At 44.0% G+C, this 7,500-nt stretch overlaps 1 protein-coding gene and 1 long non-coding RNA gene across 2 annotated transcripts in view; both read left to right on the forward strand.

Annotated features, from left to right (window-relative positions):
• Positions 1-7,156, forward strand: part of LOC138860437 (uncharacterized) — an 8,092-nt gene extending 936 nt beyond the window's left edge. Inside the window, exon 2 of the long non-coding RNA XR_011398325.1 lies at positions 6,921-7,156. This is a non-coding gene — a long non-coding RNA (uncharacterized lncRNA). The remainder of the gene's footprint in view (positions 1-6,920) is intronic.
• LOC113823610 (calpain-9-like) overlaps positions 1-7,500 on the forward strand; it is a gene marked incomplete in the record, with an annotated part of 519,968 nt that overhangs the window by 317,240 nt on the left and 195,228 nt on the right.

Below are 7,500 nucleotides of genomic sequence, written 5' to 3' on the forward strand. Positions count from 1 at the left end.
TCACCTCCACCTCCACCTCCTCCTCCACTACCACCTCCACCGCCTCCACAACCACCTCCCACCTCCACCTCCCTCCTCCCTCCTCCTCCTCCTCCTCCTCCTCCTCCTCCTCCTCCTCCTCCTCCTCATCCCTCCTCCACCTCCCTCACCACCTCCTCCTCCCACCTCCACCTCCACCTCCCTCACCTCTACCACCACCAGCTCCAGCTCCTCCTCCTCCTCCTCCTCCTTCCTCCTCCTCCTCCTCCTCCTCCTCTCCTCCTCCTCCTCCTCCTCCTCCCTCTCTTCCTCCTCCTCCCCTTCCTCCCTGTTATTTACCTCCCCCTCCCCCTTTCTCCCCGTATACCACGAGTCCTATGTTCATTGACTCTCTCTTTCCTGTCATAACTGTTTTCTTTATTACGTCATTAACCTGCTCGCCCCTCCCCCCCTCCCCCTACCCTTTCTCCCATCCCCCCCCTTACCATTTATTCTGTTCCCACGTATGGTATTATGGTTTGGTATCTCTGGCGTTGGGTTTTGGTGGTTGTGTTGCCTCTTCCTTCTTCCATCTTTCTTTCTCTCCTTTCTATCGTTCATTGATCTACATCTACATATAGGCCTATATCTACATCTACATCTGTATCTACATCCACATCTAGGCCTATATCTACATCTACATCTGTATCTACATTTGTATCTGTATCTACATTTGTATCTGCTTCTACATCGACATCTGTATCTACAGCTACATCTGCACCTACATCTGTATCTACATATGTCTCGACATTTGTATCTACATCTGTATCTCATGTACATTATCTACATCTACATCTGTATCGATATCAATATTTATATCTACATAACTATTTCTTTATCTATATCCATATCTACATCTGTACCTGTCTGCAGCCATGTTTATACTTATATATATATATATATATATATATATATATATATATATATATATATATATATATATATATATATATATATATATATTTGAGCCTATGGTTTACGTCGGTATCTGTATCTGCGATGTTTATATCTATATCTGCCTGTGTTTTTTTGTATCTGCATCTTTATTATTAATGTGTTTATTTATCATCATTATCATTGTTTATTTTATTATCATTACCTTTATAATTGAAAATTTTATGATCACTTGTAAGTTTTCTGTTATTATTATCCTCCTTAGTCGCAATTTCATCGTGTTCTTTCTTTTCCTCTCTCGCGAGTCTCATTATTATCACATTTTCTTCCTATTTCGCTTTTTTATCCATTTTTCGTCTTCTGTTCCAGTTCTTGTCTTTCTATTCCCCATTCTTCTTATTCTTTCTTCCTCTTTCTCTTCCTCTCCTTTCTTCAGTTTCTCTTTCTCCTTTCCGCTTTTTCGGTCCCTTTTGGATTTTTCCGCTGTGTTCATTATCCCTGTCTCCTACTTTCCCTTTTCTTCGTTTTCTTTTTTATCCCTTCTTCCAGTTTGTATTTTCCCTCCCTCTCTTCTTCTTTCCCGTCCTCCTCCTCCTACTTCCCTCCACACCTTCCCTTGCCTTGCCCTCTTCCTCCAACTTTTTCCCTCCCTCCATCCTCTTTCACATCTCCTCCCTCCCTCTGTCCCTCTCCCACCCTCTTTTAATCCGTCTCTCCTCCTCCCACTCTTCCTCCCTCCCTCCCTCCCCCCTCTTCCCCTTCCTTTCCTCCCCTCCCTCTCCCCCTCTCCTCCCCCCCCTTCTTCATCATCATTCCAAGTCGTTCTTCTCGAAACGTTTCCCGAGTCTTAATAATTTTCGCCTCCCCCCCCACCAAAAAAAAAAAAAACTCGGTTGAAAATTTTCGAGTTTATAGAAACGGCCGTATAATTGGTACGCGGTGGTGGGCGGGCGGGCGTGCTCCATCGGGGGCGTTTTGGTTGTATTTTCTTTTTTTTTTCTTTTTTTCTTTTTATTATTTTTTAAATATTTTGTTTTATTTATTTATTTATCTATTTGGGTGTCTTTGTTTTTTGTTTGGTGGTTTGGGTGGTTTAGGTTTTAGATTTAGTGGGCGGTTTTGTGATTGGGTGGTTAGGTGGTTTGGCTGGGCTGGTATTATGGTTGGTTAGGTGGTTTTCTGGTTGACGTGGTTGGTTGGGTGGCTTTGGGATGGGTTGGGTTGGGTGGTTGAAAAGTGGGTTGGTTTGGGTGGTTGAAAAGTGGGTTGGTTTGGGTGGTTTGGGTGGTTTAGGTTTTAGATTTAGTGGGTGGTTTTGTGATTGGGGTGGGTTAGGTGGTTTGGCTTGGCTGGTATTATGGTTGGTTAGGTTGGTTGTCTGGATTTGGCGTGGTTGGTTGTGGTGGCTTTGGGATGGGTTGGGTTGAGTGGTTGAAACGTGGGTTGGGTTGGGTGGTTGAAAAGTGGGTTGGGTTGGGTGGTTGAAACGTGGGTTGGGTTTGGTGGGTGGCTTTGTGGTTGGGTTGGGTGGTTTAGTTCACTTGTTTGCTCTCTTGTTGGTTGTTTGTTTATTGTTTGGTTTATTTGTTGGTTATTTTGTGGCTGTTGTGGTAGAATATATGTTGGTGTGTTTGTTTTAATGGGAGTTTGTATTTGGTCATGGAGAGAAACAGACAGGCAGACAGACAGATAGACAGACGGAATGGAAACATGAAAGAGAGAGAGAGAGAGAGAGAGAGAGAGAGAGAGAGAGAGAGAGAGAGAGAGAGAGAGAGAGAGAGAGAGAAAGAGAGAGAGAGAGAGAGAAAGAGAGAGAGAGAGAGAGAGTGAGAGAGAGACAGAGACAGAGACAGAGACAGAGAGAGCGAAAGAGAGAAAAAGAGAACGTGTGTGAGAGAGAGAGAGAGGATGAGAGAACGAGAGAAGAGAAAGAAAGAGAAGAGAAAGAAAGAGAGAAAAGAGAGAGAGATAGTAGAGAGAGAAAAAATAAATAAAATTGTATTCACTTATCCAATATCCTCGCCCACCTCAATAACATAGGCCGTTCCGACGTCAAGTGAGCAAATGAGAATACACGAAGCGAAATAAAGGCAAATTAACGAATAGTAAAACAAGCGAATGACAGCTCTTTCGATCGTTAACTTAAAGTATATGTGTGGGAGCGGGAGGGGTTAAATATGTGTGTGCGTGCGTGTATGCATGTGCGTGTGCGCGTCTGTTATTACTGTCAGCTCTTTAAATCCCTTTTATTATTTGCTTGCCGGTCTCCCCTGCTTGTAACCGTCTCCCCCCCCCTCCCACCTCCATTGCATCCCCCCTTCCTTCCCCCCTCCATCGCCTTCTCTTCCCCTCCCCCCTCAGCCCCTCCCTCTCCCCCCTCGACCTCTCCCCCTTCCCCCCTCCCCCTCGACCCTCCCCTCGCCCCCTCCCCTGCCCCCTCGACCCTCCCCCTCGCCCTCCTCCCCCGCCCCCTCCCCCTCCCCCTCGACCCTCCCCCCGCCCCCTCCCGCCGATTGCAGGTCAGGAGCAGGTTATAACGCTGCTGTGTCATCGTTGCCACTTTAGGGTCCTGTTATAAAAGCTTGTATTTCGGGATACTGGGTCAAGAGTGTGCGAAGGAGGCGGCGGCGCCACTCGTCATCACCTGGTGGGACGCAAGCACGGGCGAATACTTACCTGGGCGAGTGCTTGCTCACCTGGACGCACGCAAGCACGTTCGCATGCACCCGCACCAGTTGATGCATGCACGTGTTTTCATGCATGCACGCATAGGACCTACATGTATATTCACATACAAACGCAGAGAAATATACACACACACACATGAACAATCTTCTTCCCTCGCAAACTAATAAATACGAATAGACAGACAGACAGATAGACAGATAGATAGATAGATAGATAGATAGATAGATAGACAGAGACAGACAGATAAACAGACAGAGAAAGAAAGAAAAGACAGAAAACATACAAGGCAATATATAATAAAAAGAGAGAAAGGTAGAAAGAAAGAGAGAAATAGATAAATAATAAAATAGAATAAATAATGGAAAATACACGAAGGAAAAGCCCAATATCCTGGAGTTTGTGAATAGGCCTATGAAGTTGTAAGCGATACGGTGGGCAGAGGAGGCTGGATATCAAAATATAATTTTGTCCTTGTCATCTCCTGTCAGCCATCTGTCTATCTTCTCCTCCTTCCCTGCTCTCTTTCGCTTGGTTGTTTATTTTGTTTTTCTTGGTGTTGGTTTGTTTATTTGCTTGAGTTTATGGTTTGATTTTTTTTTTTTTAGTTTTTTTATTCGCCTTTTCTTTTTCTTGTTTAGTTCTTTCTTTCTATTTTCTGATTTTCATTATTCTCTCGCCTCTCTTCCTCCTTCGTGGTCTGCTTTATCCTACTATATCTTATCTTAGTTTTCCTGTTTCTTGTTTATCGTTCTCCTTTTATTCCCCTTCTTGTCCAATCATATTTGCTGCCTCTCCTTCTCTTTCTTCTCTACTTGCTTTTCCTTATTCACTTTCTCGTTTTCGTTTTTCTATTTTGTTTTCGAAATTCATTTTTTCTTCTTTTCTTTCTTATTCTTCTTTTTCCTTTATCTTATTGTTTTCTTCTTAGTTTTCTTTTCTTTTCTTTCTTCTTTTTTTCGTTTTTTTCCCACTAGGCGTTTTTTCTTTATCTTCTCTTCCTCATTTTTCGTTCTCCATTTCTTTCTTCTTTTTATTTTTTTCTCATGTTTTTATCTTGTCATTCTTTAATATATATATTTTTTCATTATCCTCCTCTCTTTTGGAAGGAGGAGAATAGATAATAACATGCGAAGAGAATAGAGATGGATAGGTACACAAACAGACAAACAGAAAGAAATAGATCGATTGATAGATAGGTAGGTGGATAGATGGATAGATAGATAGATAGACAGATAGACAGAGAGAGAGATTAAGTTATAGAGAAAGATAGAGAAAACTACACACAAAAATCCAACACAGAAGCGAGCAAATAAAAAAAAGCAAAAAGCAAGAGAAAAGCGAACGAAAGGAGGCAAAGCGAAGAGAGAATAAAGGGGAGACAGAAAGACAGACTGACGGAGGAGGAGGAGGAGAGAAGAAGACAGGCGGATCCACACGACCCGTTTAAAGAAGATGTGTCCGAGGGAGGCAGAGGGCCTTCGTGGGCGTCGTGGCTTGGGGGTGGCCTCGGGTGGCTAAGGGTGCTTTAGGGGGATTTTGTGGGGCTTAGGGTGGTTTGGTGGGGCTTAGGGTGGCTAAGGGTGCTTTAGTGGGGCTTAGGGTGGCTAAGGGTACTTAAGGGTGGCTTGGTGGGGCTTAGGGTGGCTAAGGGGGATTTTGTGGGGCTAAGGGTGCTTTAGGGTGGCTTTGTGGGGCTAAGGGTGGCTTTGTGGGACTAAGGGTGGCTTGGTGGGGCTTAGGGTGCTTTAGGGGGATTTTATGGGGCTTAGGGTAGTTAACGCTGCTTTAGGGTGGCTTTGTGGGGCTAAGGGCGGTTTAGTGGGGTTTAGGCTGGTTAAGGGTACTTTAGGGTGGCTTGGTGGGGCTTAGGGTGCTTTAGGGGGATTTCGTGGGGCTAAGGGTGCTTTAGGGTGGCTTTGTGGGGCTAAGAGTGGCTTTGCGGGGCTAAGGGTGGCTTTGTGGGGCTAAGGGAGGTTTAGTGGGGCTTAGGGTTGTCTAAGGGTGCTTTAAGGTGGCTTCGTGGGGCTTAGGGTGGTTAAGGGTACTTTAGGGTGGCTTTGTGGGACTAAGGGTGGCTTTGTGGGGCTAAGGGTGGTTTAGCGGGGCTTAGGGTTGTCTAAGGGTGCTTTAGGGTGGCTTAGTGGGTCTAGGGGTTGGCTTAGTAGGGCTTAAGGTGCTTTAGTGGGTCTTGGGGTTGTCTTAGGGTGGCTTAGTGGGGCTTGGGGTGTATCAGGGTGTTTCAGGGTGCTTTAGTGGGTATTGGGATGCCTTAAGAGTGTCTTTGGGTTTTAGGGTGACTTATTCTTAGAGTGACTTGGCGTGTCATAGGGTTTCTTAGAGTGATTTAGTGGGTCTTAGGGTATCTTAAGGTGCTTTGGCGTGTCTTAATGTGTCTTAGGGTGATTAAGAGTGTCTTTTTGTGTCTTCTGATCAAGACGGAAATGGTCGTAGCGTCTTCGTCTGAGAAGCGTTCCGTTTGCAAACGATACTTGTGAGAAAGAAAAAGTCAAATTCAGACGGAAACGCAAAAATTGACGGAAAAAGTGCTTGTGTGTTAGGGCTTTTAGGGTGATTCGGTGTGCTTTAGGGTGATTTATTGTGTCTCGCTGTGTCCTAAGGCGTTCTGCTGTTTGTCACTGTGTCTGAGGGTGATTCAGTTAGTCCCAGTGGGTTTTGTTTAGTGTTTCCTAGTGTGTCTACAAGTGTGTCTAGAAGATCTGGGTATGTCTTAGGATGACCCAACGTGCTCCAGTGTGTCTGCCGGTGGTTTAGTGTGTCTTAGGGTGAGTTAGGGTGCCTCAGCGTGCCTTAGTGTGTCTAAAGGTGGTTTTGCGTGTCTTAGGGTAAATTAAGGTGACTCATCGTGCCTTAGTGTGTCTAAAGGTGGTTTAGTGGGTCTTAGGGTGAGTTAGGGTGACTCAGCGTGCCTTAGTGTGTCTAAAGATGGTTCAGTGTGTCGTAGGATGAGTTAGTGTGGCCAAGTGTGTCTCAGAGAGGGTCATTGCCTCGCTAGGTGTCAACAGGTGTTTTATATCTTAATTGCGTTAAGGATGATTGTCTTTTTTATATTTAGCCGTGTTTCCTGCGCCATTGTCTGTTGGGAGAATTGACTTTAAATAAGATTTTTGGAACAATGAACCGAAATTTTCATCCGAAAGCTCTCCGTCTTTTTAATGACCCCCCCCCTACTCCCTCTTCTTGACCCCCCCCCCCCAAAAAAAAAAAAAAAAAAAAAAACGTTAATTACAGTAAAAATATCTCCATCTAATGGTTGCAGACAAAGAGTTCCTTTCATGGCACAAATTGCATTTATTTTGCAGCGTACTTCGTTAGAGTGAAATAAAGGAGAAAAAGTAAAGAAAGTTATTGTGATTAATGGGCGTATTGTTCGAGTAAATGCGTGAGAGGAAAGAAAGGAAAAGAAGAAGGAGAAGGAAATAGAATAAAAGGAAAAGGTGAAGGAAAGTGAGTTTTATGTAACGAATTAGAGAAAGAAAGGAAAGTGAGTGATAAGTGAAAAAGAAATAAAGGTGTAATAGAGAGAGAAAAAAAAGAAAAGACTATAACTTAAAAAAATATAAAAGAAAAAAGGAAAGAAAAGAAAAGAAAAAAAGAAAAGAAACAGAAAGAAAAGGAAAGAGCGAGAAAAGAATAATCTAAAAGAAAGAGATAGAAAACAGTGAAGCAAAGATAAAGAGAGAGAAAGAGAGACAGAAAACACACACAAAAACAGAGAAATAGCTATGAGAAACCAACCGTTAGTGGGAAAGTCAGTGTCATTAACTAGAGAGAAAAACAAGTGCGTAGTGTGACGGGCGTGAACCAGCAACCCCCCCCACCCCCCACCCGCAAACCAACATCCTCCGCCCCCCACCCATCACACCCTAGAGACACTACCTC

The sequence above is a fragment of the Penaeus vannamei genome, chromosome 41 (assembly GCF_042767895.1).
Source record: "Penaeus vannamei isolate JL-2024 chromosome 41, ASM4276789v1, whole genome shotgun sequence".
NCBI lineage: Eukaryota > Metazoa > Arthropoda > Malacostraca > Decapoda > Penaeidae > Penaeus > Penaeus vannamei.